The following is a 14,283-nucleotide window of genomic DNA, read 5'->3' as shown; positions in this document are numbered from 1 at the left end:
ACTGAGTCACCCAGGTGCCCCCCTCGACTTTAATTTTAATAGGATCATTCTGGCTGGGGTGTTGAGAAGAGACTGTAGGGTCAGAAAAGCAGAAGCTGAGACCAAGTATCAGCCAATTGTGGTCTTCCAAATGAGAGGGGTTAATGGCTTGAGCTATGCTGAAGGCGGTGAGAGGTTAAGATTCTTTGCATTTTGAAGGAAGATCTAAAAATATTTGCCCAAGGATTCGATATGGGATATAAGGAATTAAAAGTCAACTTTAAAATTTTTGTCCTGGTATTAACTGAGATGCAAAAAGAAAAAATAGGGGCAGGTTGAGTGTTAATAGTTAGTTTTGACTGAGTGTGTGTACATTTGTGCATTCATGCATGCACGCAGATGGTTACCAAGTAGCAATGTTAAGTGGGCAAGTGGAGAATGAGCAGCAGTTCAATGAAAAGGTCCAGTCTGCAGATCTCAATTTGAGAGACAGCAGCCTGCTCCAAAGCATGTTACTGGATAAGATCATAAGGGAGTGAGACTCCAGGGACTGAGCCTTGGGAGGATTTCAAATATGAAGAGGTCTAGCAAATGAGAGGTAATCAGACAAGCAGTCTAAGGACAAGCACTGAAACAGCAGAAAACCTTGGAGGGTGCTGGTCTAGAAGGACATACTGACTGAGGTGACCCTATGATGAGCTATGTCATGCGCAGCCCACAGGTGTAGTAGGATGACTAAGAACCGACTCTGGTGATCTTGACAAGGGTGGCTTTCATGAAGTGGAAGAGGTGAGAGCTCAGAACCCAGCACATAATTCACTCAAAGCTTACTTGTTTAAAGACACAAACACAATACTGCACACACACCATGTACCTCCAAACACAGGGCCTCACCCACATTTAACTAAACACAACAGTGCACGCACACATCCCACGAACCACGTGGGTGAGCTATCAATACAAAAGGCTCCCTTCTCCCTGGACAAGATTCCCTGGCTTGATCTGAAGATCACAAGGTGAAGGAGAGACAAAAGAATGGGAACTGCTCCATTGGGGTCTCAGTCACCTTGGACTGCTATGACAAAATACCACAGTCTGGGTGACCTAACAACAAACACTTATTTGTCGGAGTTCTGGAGGCTGGAAATTCCTAGACCAGGGTGTCAGCAGATTCGGTTGACTGGTGAGGGCCCTTCCTGGTTTGTAGATGGCTATCTTCTCATTATGTACTCACGGGCCTTTCCCTGATATATGCACTTGAACAAAGATATCGGTGCCTCTCCTTCTTTTTATAGGGTCATTAATTCCATCATAGGGGCCCACCCTTACGACCTAATGTAACCATAATTACCTTTCAAAGGCCCTACCTCCAAATACCATCACACTGGTAATTAGAGCTTCAACAATTAAATAGGGAGAGGACACAAACTACGTGTCATAGCAGCAGGCTTGGTGGGGGGGGGGGCAACATGCTACTGAGCCAGAGAAGCCGCCCTGCCCCTCAGTAAGCAGTCCTTGATTCCAAAATTCTCCACCGACACATCACACCAAAGTCCAGCTCCAATTTTCTGAGCTGTCCCATCCAGGTGCAGTCAGCCTCAAGATGAGCTGGGTGGTGCTCGCCATACCATTTCAAGACAGGAAGACCAGAAGGGAAGAAATCATGCAAGAAAAGGAAGAGCACACACATTTAGTCATAGGACCATACCCAATATCAACTGTGGCTGGCAAGGCCCAGGCTACTTATATAGAAGACCCTCCACTGTCCTAAAGCCTGAGGGGGGCAAAAACAAGAGGCACAGTCCACTAGGGTAGTATATTGTGTCCCAAAAGTACAGACGGATGTGGGGTCAAAGCTTTTTAAGTCCCAAAAGTGTGAAGGTCCCCCTCTATAGGCTGTCTTCATCTATTTTAAAGGTATAGGTTGAATTAGCACCTCCTCAAAAATGATGTTTTAGAGTCCTAACCTTCAGCTAATCCCACCCTTCAGAATATGATCATATTTGGAGACAGGATCTTTATAATACAAAGGTAATCGAGTTAAAATGAAATCATTCGGGTAGGTCCTAACCCAACATGATTACTGTCCTTAAAAAGGGGGACATCTAGGAGCACTAGGTGGCTCCGTTGGTTAAGTGTCTCACTTGATTTTGGCTCAGGTCATGATCCCAGGGTCCTGGGATCAAGCTCCACATTGGGCTCCCTGTGGGGAGCCTGCTTCTCCCTCTCCCTCTGCCTGCTGCTCTGCCTGCTGCTCTGCCTACTTGTGCTATCTGTCAAATAAATAAAATCTTAAAAAAAATTAAATAAATAGAAGAATGAGATTATTAGACTGGAGAAACTATCAAAATCCAGCTACATGTTATTTACGAGACACACCCAAAGCATTATAAAAACACACCAAAAGGCAGGGTGAGGGAAAAACGGCAAAAATTAGTGCACGTGTACACACACACACACACACACACACACACACACACACACACAGAGGCAGGTATAATAATAGGCATGTCCAGGGGCGCCTGGGTGGCTCAGTGGGTTAAAGCCTCTGCCTTCAGCTCAGGTCATGATCCCAGGGTCCTGGGATCCAGCCCTGCATCAGGCTCTGCTCAGCAGGGAGCCTGCTTCCCTTCCTCTCTCTCTCTCTTCTCTGCCTGCCTCTCTGCCTACTTGTGTTCTCTGTCATAAATAAATAAATAAAATAAAATCTTGAAAAAAAAATAGGCATGTCCAATGAAAATACAACTTAAGGAAAACTGAAATGCACTGGTGGGGACAGAGATGCACCTTACATAAATAATTAAAAAAACAATAACCCAACAAGAAGATAACTGAAATCAGTAACTAGTAAATACTTAACAATATCTTGGAAATAAAAACCAACCAAATCAGGGAAAATGAATTTAAATATCCACTGTCTTAGTGGGAGATTTCATCAAGACTTTATCATAAACTGATTATCAAACAGACAAAAAATAATAAAAATGGAGTCTATTTATATAGTAACAATAGTAAGCTTAAGCTAAAAGACGATCGTACAGGGTCTTACCCAGCAAAAAAAACCACATATTCTTCCTAAGAACAGATAAACATAAAAATTGACCAAGTACCAGCTTACAAAGTATATTTCAATGAATACCAAAATACTGATATTATGAAGACCATATCCTCTGATCATCTATCATTAAAACACCAATAAAAAGGATCATTTAAAAAGGTGCCATGAATTTATAATTTCTTAGAAATCACAGTCAAATCATCAAGGCTTAGCAAAGAAATCACAATCAGAATCATTAAACATAACTGAGATTAAAAAACCACATGAAGAAACTTGTGAGTTGCTGTTAACACAATACTTAAAAGTCAGAGTCTTAAATTTATTTATTTTAAAACAAGAAAGTTTAAAAAGTATGCAGTAAGCAGTCGACTTGATAGCTAGAGGCAAATCAAAATAAAGAATACAATACAAGCAGAAATTAATAAAACAGAAGACAAACATAATTGAGAAGAGCATATGAAACCAAACTCTGGTTCATTTAAGTGATTAACAAAAATCTTTTGCCAGCCTAACAAAATTAAAAGACCCACACAAATAATATTCTAAATTAAAAAGATCACAGTTGCAGTTGTAAAAATAGAAAGTGTTACAAATAACATTAACTCCAAATAAATTTGGAAGCTTAGGTGAGAATAATTTTTTCAGAAAACCCAAGTTACCAAACCTAACTCAAGAAGAAACAGAAGGTCACAGTAAGTATTAAAGAAACTAAACTGATAATAAAAAGAACCACCCCCATCCCTGCTTCCAAGTCAGGAGGGTTGGGGAGGGCCAGGGGAGACTCCAAACTCAGGCAGTTTTGTGGGCCAGGTTTACCAAATCTTTCAGGAACAGAGAGGCCCTATCTTATAAAATGTTTTTCCTTAAAGAAGTACTTTCAACAGACACAATTTTCACAATAATTGCACCAAGTTTAATAGTATCACTCAATGAAATGTTGCAAATGTATATACACCCGCATAATTACCAGCTGGCAATACACATTAAAAAAAATTTTTTTTAAATAGATTTTATTTATTTATTTGAGAGACAGAGAGGGCACAGAGGGAGAGTGAGAGGGAACAGCAGACTGCTGCTGAGCAGAGAGCCCAACTGGGGCTCCATCCCAGGACCCTGAGATCATGACCTGAGTTGAAGGCAGATGCTTCACCAACTAAGCCACCTAGGTGCCCCCATACACATTTTCATCACCCCAGAAAGTTCCTTCCTGCCTCTTTGGTGTCAATCCCTCCCTTCTACCATTACCCCATGGTAATGGCAATTACCATTCCAATTTGTATTATCATGGATTACTTTCACATCATACCACTGGAATCACTGAGGATCGCTCTCTTCTGAGTTTTTCCTTAACCTAATGCTCCCGACACGTGTCTATGTTCTTGCATGTATCAGTTCTTTTTCCTGCTGCACAGCATTACACGTATAGGTACTGCTTTATCCATCCTCTTGGGGAGGAATGATTGGGCTGTTTCCTGCCTGAGACTGTTATGAATAAGGCCCTGATAAACATTCTCGAATGTGAGCCTGTGCCTGTTGAACTGGGGACATCTGGAGGAGAATCACCAGATCATAGGGCAGGTGTGTTTATCAGACACTGCTGGGGTCTCCAGTTCCACATTGCAATGGGCGTTGTGTGAGAGTCTGGCTGCAGTTACTCCACATCCTCCCTTACACATGGTATTGTCAAGGGGCACAGGTGGCCTCCAGCAGCTGGAAAGGGCAAGAAAATGGATTCCCCCATAAAACCTCCAAAATGAAACTGTGATAGCGCTCCAACCGGTCTAAAGGGCGAACTCGCTTCAAACTTACTCACTCTCGGCTTGCTGACCTAACTCCCTCAGTCTGTAGCAGACCCATCCTCTTAAGGTTTGCAAACCATTGGCCTTCAGGAGTAAAGGACCAAACTTTCCCAGAAGACGAGACCTGACCACATTTAAAAAACAGCTGTTGCTGATGCCAGCAAGGCTATTCAGGGTCCCAACATCGGACTCACCATCCAACCACCTGCTTCTTTTGCATGCAGCCCCCTCCCTTCTCCCATGCCTTCCCCTCTAAAATCCTTCCAACTTGGCCTGGACAGGGAAGACAGTTTTTGAAACGTCTGTCCACCTGCCTTCTAGGTTGCCAGCTTCCTGACTAAAGCAACCTTCCTTTCTCACTGTCACTTGTCTTTAGAGTATTAATTTTTGAACAGCAAGCAGTCAGACCTGAGTTCAGAACCGGTTCTCTGTCTGATACCATTCTCCCTAGAAGCTCCAGAAAGGAACACAGCCCTTCTGACATCTTGATTTTAGCTTAGCGAGACCCATTTCAGACTTCTGACCTCCAGAACTGTAACAAAACAATCTGTGTTATTTCAGGTCATTTAGTTTGTGGTAACTTGTTAGAGCAGCAATAGGAAACTAGTACTAAGGTGAGATACTAATACTAATACTAAGGTGAGATAATAGGAGATTTGTGCAATGTATACTGAGTATCCAGATTACATAAAAAGATGCTAGAAATCAGTAAGATATTCTGCCCTCATTGTGCAGAAGATATGACAAGCAATTTACAAAGAGGAAAGTTGAATCACCCCCACTACAAAAAGATGTTCAATTTCCCTGGTAATTAGGAAAATGCAAATTAAAACAGTGTTATAGACTGACTTGTACCCCAGCACCCCACTCTCACCTCCAAATTCACACGCTGAAGTCCTAACCCCAATGGAACTATAACTGGAGTTTGGGCCTTCAGAGAGGTAACTAGGGTTAAATGAGACGGTCAGCCAGCTAAGGCTCCAATGTGACAGGTGAATTCTTAAGAGGAGTCACCAGAAAAATCTGTGTTTCTCAGCATAAACAAGAGGAAAGGCTATGGGAGGACGCAGAGAGAAGGCAGCCTTATATAAGCCAGGAAGAGTCCTCACCAGAAATCAGTCATGCTGGTACCTTGACCTTGGATTCTTAGCCTTTAGAACTGTAAAAACAAACCAAAACCAAAACCAAAACCAAAAACCCCAACCAGGGGTGCCTGGGTGGCTCAGTGGGTTAAGCCGCTGCCCTCGGCTCAGGTCATGATCTCAGGGTCCTGGGATCGAGTCCCGCATTGGGCTCTCTGCTCAGCAGGGAGCCTGCTTCCTTTCCTCTCTCTCTGCCTGCCTCTCTGCCTGCTTGTGATCTCTCTCTGTCAAGTAAATAAATAAAATCTTTAAAAAAAAAAAACACTTCATGTCTTTTGAGCAAACGTCTTGGAGTCTGAGAATTCCAATAATTTTTTAAGTTAAAAAGATAACCAATACAGGAATTTAAAACAGTGATTTAACTACATGAATGAGGGAGAAAGAAGATGGAGGAGCTGGTTTAAGGGAGCTACGTCCGCATCCAACAGCATAAAGCTAATAGAAGTCTAAATGGACGAGCGCTATTCTTTAGAAATTCAACAGTAACTGCCAAAGTAACGACAAAAGAAGTCATGGGAAGAATTAGTGGAGGTGGACCTGAGGGGAGTGGGGTCTTCGTCTGCTCCTGCTGCTGTAACAAAATACCATACATGGGTGGGGGGAGTGGGGGGTTATAAACAACACTTCTTTCTCACAGTTCTAGAGACTGGAAGTCCATGATCAAGGTGCACAGACTCAGCATCTTCCCAGTTCACAGAAGGCTATCTTCTCAATGTGTCCTCATGTGGCCGAAGGGGCCAGGGAGCTCTGTGGGGTGTCTTTTATAAGGGCACTGATCCCTTGTATGAGGGCTCTACCTTCATGAACTAAGCACCTCCAAATACCATCACATCAGGAACTGGGTTTCACCATGTGAATTGGCGGGGTGAGCAAAGGGATAAACTTTCAGTTTAGAGGAAGAAAAGGAGTATGAGGAAGGCTAGAACTTTCCGTCAGAAGTCCTTTTATTCTCTGATTTTTTTTTTAAAGATTTTATTTATTTATTTGACAGACAGAGATCACAAGCAGGCAGAAAGGCAGGCAGAGAGAGAAGAAGGGAAGCAGGCTCCCTGCTGAGCAGAGAGCCCGACACGGGACTTGATCCCAGGACCCTGAGATCATGACCTGAGCCGAAGGCAGAGGCTTAACCCACTGAGCCATCCAGGCACCCCTATTCTCTGATTTTTAAAGTTATGGATCCCTTGGAAAATTTTTTTTAATTAGTAGAACAGAACCAGTCATGAATTCTGTTCCTAGCTTGATGAAGGGACGTGAGAAGGCTGTCCTTTTGAGATCATGCTGTGTTTAACCCAATGAAGCACTGGAAGTAAAGAACACTGAGAATGTTAGGAAAATGTAATCAAAACAGGGAGCAGAGAGGCTCCAAATTCTTTCCTTCTAGAACCAGAGTGACCACAGGAAGGCTCTGCCCCATGCCAAACGCTTCACCATCACTTTTGGCTCTTGTATGGACTCCTGATATAACTCTGCACAACGCTGTTGGCTCTGTAGTTCTCGGGGTGCAAACACAGACAATGTCTCCAAAGTTCTCCTTGTCAGATGAAAATCCAACGGCCCCACCTTCCCCGCCACGTCCTAACTTCTATCAACTGTGCTTTCACGCGGTCCAACCAGCACTTGACATTCCTACATCTAGAAAGCTAATTTCATGCCAGAAGCTAAAGACAAAAGATCAACCTGTTTTCATTAAAAGCAGCAAACTGAGGAGTGTTTCGACAGCATTACAGGACTGGTTAGAGCATGTGTTTGGGGCCAGACCAACCTGGGCTGAACCCTGATGCTCCCATTAACTAGTAATGAGACCTTCAGCAAGTTACTTCTGCTTCCCTCATCTGTAAAAGTGGTAAGAACACCTGCTCCTAGAGGTTGGCGGTGGGGTTGGGGGTGGTGGTACAGGATGCAACTAGTTCAGCAGCCTTGTCCAACTGGCAAATCTAGTACACACAAATGCTCACAAAAAAATATCTCGGATTACCCTGCAAACGCTCAACCACAATGTCTCTGCCAGGAAGTGAGACAAAGCAGCACAGGAGTAAGGGGGGCCACAAAGATAGTATTGCCAATGTGTTCTTTGAACTAGGAATGCTAACAGTTTCCATTCTAAAAAACAAAAAACACAAAACACATGTGTTTGGCTTTTTTCTAACATCATAATTAGTTACAGTTGAACCCACTGTCTTTGTTAGTGATGAGCATGTAAATACTGAAAGAGGAACTAGAGGTTGCACTGTAGATATAATTACATTTTAATACTGATTTAATAAAAACAGAAATATTAAAATTAAATAAAGCAAAAAGCACTCACTAGTGACATTCCAAAGGTGAATAAAATCTCAGTTTTTGTTCCCTATTTCCAGACCACTAAAAAGACAGCTTAGGGTGCCTGGGTGCCTCAGTGGGTTAAGCCTCTGCTTTCGGCTCAGGTCATGATCTCAGGGTCCTGGGATCGAGTCCCGCATCGGGCTCTCTACTCGGCAGGGAGCCTGCTTCCCCCTCTCTGTCTACCTGTGATCGCTCTGTCAAATAAATAAAATAAAATCTTTTAAAAAATTAAATAAATAAATAAATAATAAAAAGACAGCTTAGTTTGAAACCTTAATTTCTGGTTATCATCGGTATGGAAAGAATTCCTGAGATGTGCTCTTTTGTCCTCAGTCACGGTTCACATTTGTAGAGCATCTATTGGGTGTGAGGACAGGGAGGACCCTGTGGGGATCCTGGAATGGAGGTCTAGGGTTGCATTTTAATTAGCAATAATCGCGCCTCGGATAAACCTCATTGGCTACGATACTGCCACTGCGCAAAGCTAGGGTTGCATTTTAAACCGAAGATTAAGAGAACAAATCTGTGTTTCAGAAAGAGTGTTCTAACAGCACTGGAGATGACAAAGGAGAACAAAGTCTGGAAATAGACCAGCGAGGAAATTCTGTCCCTCAGTCAACTTAAGAGCTATAGAGAACCACGGCACTGAGGGAGGGGGTGCAGGGATGTGTGTGCGCATTAGATGAGGACAGACAGGAATGGACGTGAGAAATAACAAAGCTTAAGGCTAAATGAGGTACAAGGACCACCCAAAAGTGAGAATTCAGGAACAGGAAAGCTATGTTTTTGGGAAATCCAGAATGAGCATGGACTGAGACAAAGAATGAGGTTCAAGGTCAATTAACACAACTTCATATTCAAGTGCCAATTCTTCATCATGACACTGGATGTAACAACAAAATCTACAGCCACAACTATTCTACTGAGCACTTTCTGAGCACCAAGCACTGTGCCACATTATCCCATGCAATCCTCTTAACACTGAGAAGTAGAATTATCGTCAGTCCAGTTAGAAGAGGTTAGGAGGAGGTTACAGGTTAGGAAAGGAGGGACAGGACTGGCTGGGATATTGCCCATAAAGAATTGAGCGTGTTGCCTGGACAGAGGAAACGGGCACTGATGTTAACTATCCTTTTCAACCGCTAGGCTCTATAGCAAACTTGGAACACACTTTATTCCCTCCAAATGCTGCCAATCCTTTCATTTTTAGTATGAATTTCACCTTTTCTTTCTTGAATTCAGCAAAATAACAAATCACCCCCTTAGTCTCCAGTGGTTTTACCAAGTACAGCTTAAATGGCTAGGCAGCACTGAAAGGAATAAAAAATCAAAGTAAACCTATGCCTTGTCCATGCATGCACAGATTACAATTTAGCTGGATAATCACGGACTATGCCATGTTCTCAACCCCAAGTTCCAAATTCCCTGAGGGCAGACAGTACACACTCTCCAAGCTGGGAGAAGCAGACCAAGATACAAAGATAAACCAGATTCTGGAAGGGTGGAAAGAATTGAACAAGAAGAAAGCAAGGAGGACCTGATGCACTGAAGGTTGGAATAGCCAGCAAACAAGAACAGGTGCAAAGAACACAAAAGTGTTCATTTTTTTAAATAACAAAAATGTATTAAGTAGCTCTTTGGTGTGGGATCAAATGAAGTATGATGAAGGAAAACAAAAATATTAGCTACTATACTTCCGGAATCAAAAGATTTGTAAGCTACTTCTAGAAACCCCATAAAACCAAAATCCTGGGGAGGAGGCCTCAGCAAGAGACAGTATGAATGATACCAGATGTATTAACTATGCAGGAGATGCCAATCAACTGCTAAAAACACCATCAGCTGAAATCTGAAAGAAATACTACATGTAAGACCAAATCCACACTCGATGTACACATCCTTATGCTCCCCTCTGCATTCATGTTGTCAATTTTTCCGAGAGACAAAACAGGGTGAAAGTCTCCTCAGAAGTAGGATGTGAGGGGCACCTGGGTGGCTCAGTGGGCCAAGCCCCTTCCTTCAGCTGAGGTCATGATCTCAGGGTTCTGGGATCCAGCCCCGCATCCGGCTCTCTGCTCAGCAGGGAGCCTGCTTCCTCCTCTCTCTCTGCCTGCCTGTCTGCTGACTTGTGATCTCTATCTGTCAAATAAATAAATATACTCTTTAAAAAGGGGGAAAAAACAAAAAGAAGTAGGATGTGAAACAATTTAAGGTTATCATTTAAAGCTATGAAAGGTCACAAATTGCTTAGCAAAGGTGTAACACAAGAAAAAATTCTAGGGGCGCCTGGGTGGCTCAGTGGGTTAAAGCCTCTGCCTTCAGCTCAGGTCATGATCTCAGGGTCCTGGGATAGAGCCCCGCATCAGGCTCTCTGCTCAGCGGGGAGTCTGCTTCCCCTCTCCCCCTGCCTCTCTGCCTATTTGTGATCTCTCTCTCTGTCAAATAAATAAATAAAATCTTCAAAAAAGAAATAAAGAAAGAAAGAAAAAATGCTAAATGTTAAAAAAAAGTGATTTTGTGTTTTATCAACAGTAGGATCATTTTCTACTTCCTTAAAGTGTGCGTGGCAAAGTGACAACTTTTTCAATGCAGCATTATCTGCCAACATTCCTGAAAAGGAGGAACAGTTTTAAATACCTACTGTTTGAGAACAAAAACAGAGAGATTGATTTTATTTGCAATAAATCCCAGAGAATGAATGGACCCACTCATAATACTAAATCAATACTGTGATTCCCAAGGCCAACATATAACTGCTGTACCATGTACACTCCTCTCAAATGTTAATTTTCCAATACATGAGCCAAAGAAACTAAGTGAGGAACCAGCCATGAACAGAGAGGTCCAAGAAGACACTTCCTAGGGAACATGCATGAGCTGCTAAAGCAAATAAAGTTTCAATTTGGGAGAACAACCCTAAGTTATAACCAACACTCACCATATATTCATCTTTCTAATATCTCATATTTAACTTCTCTAAGCATTAACCACCCAGACTTAACAACTCTTTCTGAACATAGCAGTAAACATTCCCTGCTGACAAACGGCAGACCTCACAATGATCACACCAGTATGCGTTAATACTTTAGGAAACAAAAATTAAAACTCTTTAGAAAGTATCACTGCTGGGTTGCCTGGGTGGCTCAGTCTGTGAAGCATCTGTCTTCGGCTCAGGTCATGATCCAAGGGTCCTGGAATTGAGGCCCGCATTGGGTTCTCTGCTCCTCGGGAAGCCTGCTTCTCCCTCTCCCCAGCCCCTGCTTGTGCTCTCTCTCCCTGTGTCAAATGGATAAAGAAAATCTTTAAAAAAGAAAGAAAGAGGGGCGCCTGCGTGGCTCAGAGGGTTAAGCCTCTGCCTTCTGCTCATGTCGTGATCTCAGGGTCCTGGGATCGAGCCCTGCATCAGGCTCTCTGCTCAGCAGGGAGCCTGCTTCCTCCTGTCTCTCTGCCAGCCTGTGATCTCTGTCCATCAAATAAAAGAAAGAAAATCTTAAAAAAAATAAAATAAAAAAGGACAGAAGGAAGAAAGGAAGGATGGATCACTGCAGTCTTGGGCTTTATAACAGGAAATACTGGCTCTATGTATTTCTTTAAGTAATCTCTATATCTCACGTGGGGCTCGGACTCACAGCCCAGAGACCAAGAGTAAGTAGCATGCTCTTCCGACTGAGTCAGCCAGGAGCCCCTCGTTTTATGTATTTAGCATTTCGAAAGCAATTACATTTTACCTCCTCATCTAATCTCTACAACGTTGTACAGAAATCTGCTTGACAGCCTGTCTTCGTACACTACACCCAGAGAGGATGATACAGTGGAAAGAAAACGGGCTGAGGTTGGGTCAGAGCCGATTTCCACAAAGGACGATTCATCTCTGTGACCAACCTGGAGTTCAAAGTGAGAAACACTGGACACAATCACATGTTCCACTGAAACCTACTGCTGAGGTCATCCCACCACCTTAACAGAAAAGTAAGACCCTGTTCTCTTCCCACCCATCTTCAGTCTTCTATCCAAAATAATTCAAGAGAAGATCTCTATTCTCAAATTTTTTCTTTTAAGATTTTACTTGATAGAAAGAGAGATCACAAGTAGGCAGAGAGGCAGGCAGAGAGAGGGGGAAGCAGGCTCCCCACTGAGCAGAGAGACGGATGTGACCCTCCGACCCAGGACCCTGAGATCATGACCTGAACTGAAGGCAGAGTCTTTAACCCACTGAGCTACTCAGGCGCCCCTCTATTCTCAACTCTTCACAGAAAAGCTACTTTAGAAAATAAAAGTTCACTACTTCTTAAATCTGGATCCTTCCATTTAAACCCTCACTTGAGCACCTAATTCTCGGCACCAGTCACTGTTACTTCAAGAATTCCTTTCAAATGTTTCTGACCCAAGGGCTACAGTGGGTTGAGGAACCAGGCACTTTGGGATCCCACCTTTCCTCATGAAAGACACCTAGGACACAGATGGGAAGGGGGGAGTGGATTCAAAAAGAAACAACCCCCAAAGATCTGAAAAGAGCGGTCTTTCAGGTTAACTTCTTCCACAAAACGTTACTTGCTATTCCAATCACAAGAGAAATTCACTGGCGCTTGCCAAAAGCACCCTGAGTCACCAGGAGCACCCCTTCCCGGCCCTGGGATGTTGCGCATAACCCCTTCCCCCCACCCCCGTGGTCTTCCATTCGGAGTTCTGGCCACTGCGCCCGTCGGGCGGGCACAGATCGCGGGCGGGCACAGATCGCGGACGCAGCGCAAGGACGCAGCACCTGCTCCATCGCCGGCATCAGGCCCGGGGCTGAAGAACCGCAGGTGGGCAGCTGGTCACCGGCTCTCCAGCCTCGACTCCCGCTCTTCAGCCTCGTGGGAGACACAGGACGCTACCAGCGACCTCCGAGAGGAAGGGCTGAACCAACCGCTGCCTTTCCGAATTTCTCCTGACCTATTTCCTCTCCACAAACCACAAAGCCGCAGACCAGACCTAGAATCAAGACGCTGCGCCCAAATACCGATACGCAGACACTACACGACCGCTCTCGTCCAGGGCGGCACAGACCACAAAGGCACAGTCGTTTTCTGCCGGCTTCGCTCGGTGCTCCCGCCTCCCCGTCCTCGGGGTAGGACACTGCTCGTCGGGCGCTGACGCACTGGACCGTGCGGGGGGCGGCAGGTTCACGCAGCAGGTTCAGGCTAACGAGCACTGGGCGCAGACCACCCATACCTGGGGTCCTGCGTGCTGAGAATGTGCAGGGCAGCGGACGCCTCGCCGACCCGCGGGACCCGAGAGCGAGGACAGGCGGGCCGTGGGGCGGGGCTCTGCGGGGATCCGGGCTCCTCGGAGGGTCTGGGTGGGGTGGGAGTCGGGCGCCCGCCATGCACCCACCTTGGCGAGCTTTCAGCAGCAACGTGTTGGCCACGAAATTCTCAAGTTCCACAGCCCGCGGGCGCCGCCGCCGCCGCCGCCGCCGGGATCCGCCGGCGCGAGGAGGGGACGGCGAAGGAGAGGGCGCCGCCACCTCCGCGCATTCCTCGCAGGACGCCACCTGCCCCGGCGACCCCGCGCGGGGTCCGGGGGAGCTGCCCCGCCGCCGCCGCCGCCGGCCCTCCAGTTGTGGCTCCTGCCGCCTCCGCTGCCGCCGCCGCCACGGCCACGACCACCACCCGCCGCGCCGCCTCCGGGCCCGTCTGCGACGCCGCCGCCGCCGACGACGCCGCCGCCGCCGGCGCGGGCCAGGGGAGCCCTGGTCCTCGGGGCCCGGGCCCTCGGCAGCGGCGTCGCTGAGGCGAGGGGAGCCGGCAGCGCGGTCGCCCGGGAACTCCGCGCTCACCGCCGCCGCGCCGGGGCCTGGGCTCTCGTCCGCATCGCTCGCGCCTGGCACGGGCAACTTGCTCCTGGGAGCCCGGCTCCCGGGCCGCCCGGAGTCTCCGCCGAGCCCCACCTCAGGGAGGGCTCCGCGGCTGCGCCGTGCCCCGGCGGCGGCGGCTGCTAG

At 45.9% G+C, this 14,283-nt stretch overlaps 1 protein-coding gene and 1 pseudogene across 1 annotated transcript in view; both read right to left on the bottom strand.

The window, feature by feature from the left end:
* Nucleotides 1-13,738, bottom strand: part of GRK4 (G protein-coupled receptor kinase 4) — a 102,432-nt gene extending 88,694 nt beyond the window's left edge. The window contains exon 1 of the mRNA XM_059379932.1: nt 13,677-13,738. The gene's annotated coding sequence lies outside the window, so the exon portion shown is untranslated. The remainder of the gene's footprint in view (nt 1-13,676) is intronic.
* On the bottom strand, nt 8,703-8,786 carry LOC132008873 (U4 spliceosomal RNA; annotated as a pseudogene).
* Nucleotides 13,739-14,283: the final 545 nt, after the last annotated feature.

This window comes from Mustela nigripes, chromosome 1, assembly GCF_022355385.1.
Source record: "Mustela nigripes isolate SB6536 chromosome 1, MUSNIG.SB6536, whole genome shotgun sequence".
NCBI lineage: Eukaryota > Metazoa > Chordata > Mammalia > Carnivora > Mustelidae > Mustela > Mustela nigripes.
The sequence above is the reverse complement of the archived record's forward strand: the minus strand, read 5'-3'. Positions and strand labels throughout refer to the sequence as shown.